The sequence below is a fragment of the Rhipicephalus microplus genome, chromosome 5 (genome assembly GCF_043290135.1).
Source record: "Rhipicephalus microplus isolate Deutch F79 chromosome 5, USDA_Rmic, whole genome shotgun sequence".
Taxonomy (NCBI): domain Eukaryota; kingdom Metazoa; phylum Arthropoda; class Arachnida; order Ixodida; family Ixodidae; genus Rhipicephalus; species Rhipicephalus microplus.
The window spans coordinates 222,528,721-222,532,115 of record NC_134704.1 but is presented as its reverse complement, the minus strand read 5'-3'; positions in this window follow the sequence as shown (position 1 = coordinate 222,532,115).

Sequence of the window (3,395 nt, the reverse complement as noted above, 5' to 3'; positions counted from 1 at the left end):
AACCGCATTAAACAATGTCACTTAGTGAGATGCAGTGTTTCTCACCATTACAAGTCGGGAACTGCGATATCTGATGTGAAAGCGCTTGCAACCGTCGTTAGGTTAGGTTTTGTTAGGTTAGGTTAGGTTTGGTTAGGTTAGGTTAGGTTAGGTTAGATTACGTTAGGTTAGGTTACGTTAGGTTAGGTTAGGTTAGATAAGGATAATTTGGTTAGGTTAGGTAAGGTTAGGTTAGCTTAGGTTAGGTTGCGTTGGGTGTTGTTGGGTTGGGTTGGGTTAGGTTGGGTTAGGTTAGGTTAGGTTACGTTAGGTTAGGTTAGGTTAGGTTAGGTTACGTTAGGTTTGGTTAGGTTAGGTTACGTTAGGTTAGGTTAGGTCAGGTATGGTTAGGTTACGTTAGAATAGGTTAGGTTAGGTTAGGTTACGTTAGGTTAGGTTAGGTTAGGTTAGGTTTGGTTAGGTTAGGTTAGGTTAGCTCAGGTTAGGTTAGGTTGGGTTGGGTTGGGTTAGGTTGGGTTAGGTTAGGTTAGGTTAGGTTAGGTTGGGTTAGGTTAGTTTAGGTTAGGTTAGGTTAGGTTGGGTTGGGTTGGGTTAGGTTAGGTAAGGTTAGGTTAGGTTAGGTTAGGTTACGTTAGGTTAAGGTATGAACCGTCGTAAAACCGCATTAAACAATGTCACTTAGTGAGATGCAGTGTTTTTCACCTGTACAAGTTGGGAACTGCGATATCTAATAAGAAAGCGCTTGAAACCGTCGTAATGTTGTAGAAAGCAATGTAAAGTAGCGAGTAAAACGTTTTCTAACGATAGAAGTGCGAAGGTTATGTTAGGTTGAGTTATGTTAGTTTAAGCTAGGTAGCGTCGTGAAACCACCAAAAACGACGTCATCTAACGAGATAGTGTTGTTTTATTGCGAGTACGAAACTGCGATAGGTGACATGTTGTGAAAGCACACAAAACGGCATGAACTAGCCAGATACTGCGTGTTGTACCGTTACAAGTGCGAAACTGCTATGTTGTGATATTCTCGTTAAAGCGCATGCAAGCATCGTGAAACCTTAAAGATTGATGTCATTTAGCGAGAGACAGCGTTCTGTACTGTAATAAGTTGGTGAAAAACTGCGAGGTCATGCAAATATCGTAATTGTGAACGAAACAGTGTAATAGAGCGTTTTGGGATACAAGCGCGAATGTTAGGTTAGGTTAAGATATGAACCGTCGTAAAACCGCATTAAACAATGTCACTTTGTGAGATGCAGTGTTTTTCACCATTACAAGTCGGGAACTGCGATATTTAATGTGAAAGCGCATGAAACCGTCGTAATCTTGTAGAAAACATTGTAAAGTTGCGAGTAAAACGTTTTCTAACGATAAAAGTGCGAAGGTTATGTTAGGTTGAGTTATGTTAGTTTAAGCTAGGTAGCGTCGTGAAACCACCAAAAACGACGTCATCTAACGAGATAGTGTTGTTTTATTGCGAGTACGAAACTGCGATAGGTGAAATATTGTGAAAGCACACAAAATGGCATGAACTAGCCAGATACTGCGTCTTGTGCAATTACAAGTGCGAATATGCTTTATTGTGATATTCTCGTTAAAGCGCATGTAAGCATCGTGAAACCTTAAAAAACAATGTCATTTAGCGAGATACAGGGTTCTGTACTGCAATAAGTTGGTGAAAAACTGTGAGGTTATGCAAATATCGTAATTGTGAACGAAACAGTGTAATAGAGAGTTTTTAGATACAAGTGCGAATGTTAGGTTAGGTTAAGATATGAACCGTCGTAAAACCGCATTAAACAATCTCACTTAGTGAGATGCAGTGTTTTTCACCAATACAAGTCGGAAACTGCGATATTTAAAGCGCATGAAACCGGCGTAATGTTGTAGAGAGCATTGTAAAGTAGCGAGTAAAACGTTTTCTAACGATAGAAGTGCGAAGGTTATATTAGGTTGAGTTATGTTAGTTTAGGCTAGGTAGCGTCGTGAGACCACCAAAAAGAACGTCATCTAATGAGATAGTGTTGTTTTATTGCATGTACGAAACTGCAATAGGTGAAATGTTGTGAAAGCACTCAAAACGGCATGAACAAGCCAGATACTGTGTGTTGTACCGTTACGAGTGCGAAACTGCTAAAATGTGTTATTCTCGTTAAAGCACATGCAAGCATCGTGAAACCTCAAAGAACGATGTCATTTAGCGAGATACAGCGTTCTGTACTGCAATAAGTTGGTGAAAAACTGTGAGGTTATGCAAATATCGTAGTTGTGAACGAAACAGTGTAATAGAGCGTTTTTCAATACAAGTGCGAATGTTAGATTAGATATGAACCGTCGTAAAACCGCATTAAACAATGTCACTTAGTGAGATGCAGTGTTTTCCACCATTACAAGTCGGGATCTGCGATATCTAATGTGAAAGCGCTTGCAAACGTCGTTAGGTTATGTTAGGTTAGGTTACGTTCGGTTAGGTTAGGTTACGTTAGGTTAGGTTAGGTTAGGTTTGGTTAGGTTAGGTTAGGTTAGGTTAGGTTAGGTTAGGTTAGGTAAGGTTTGGTTAGGTTAGGTTAGGTTAGGTTGGGTTAGGTAAGGTTAGGTTAGGTTAAATTAGGTTAGGTTAGGTTAGGTTAAGATATGAACCGCGCTCAAACCGCATTAAACAATGTCACTTAGTGAGATACTGTGTTTTTCACCATTACAAGTCGGGGACTGCGATATCTAATGTGAAAGCGCATGAAACCGTCGTAATCTTGTAAAAAACATTGTAAAGTAGCGAATAAAACGTTTTCTAACGATAGAAGTGCGAAGGTTAGGTTAGTTTGAGCTAGGTAGCGTCGTGAAACCACCAAAAACGATGTCATCTAACGAGATTGTGTTGTTTTATTGCGAGTACGAAACTGCGATAGGTGAAATATTGTGCAAGCACACAAAATGGCATGAACTAGCCAGATACTGCGTCTTGTGCCGTTACAAGTGCGAAACTGCTTTATTGTGATATTCTCGTTAAAGCGCATGCAAGTATCGTGAAACCTTAAAGAACGATGTCATTTAGCGAGATACAGCGTTCTGTACTGTAATAAGTTGGTGAGAAACTGTGAGGTCAAGCAAATATCGTAATTGTGAACGAAACAGTGTAATTGAGTTTCTTTAGATACAAGTGCGAATGTTAGGTTAGCTTGAGATATCAACCGTCGTAAAACCGCATTTAACAATGTCACTTAGTGAGATGTAGTGTTTTTCAACATTACAAGTCGGGAACTACGATATCTAATGTGAAAGCGCATGAAACCGTCGTAATCTTGTAGAAAACATTGTAAAGTTGCGAGTAAAACGTTTTCTAACGATAGAAGTGCGAAGGTTAGGTTGAGTTATGTTAGTTTAAGCTATGTAGCGTCGTG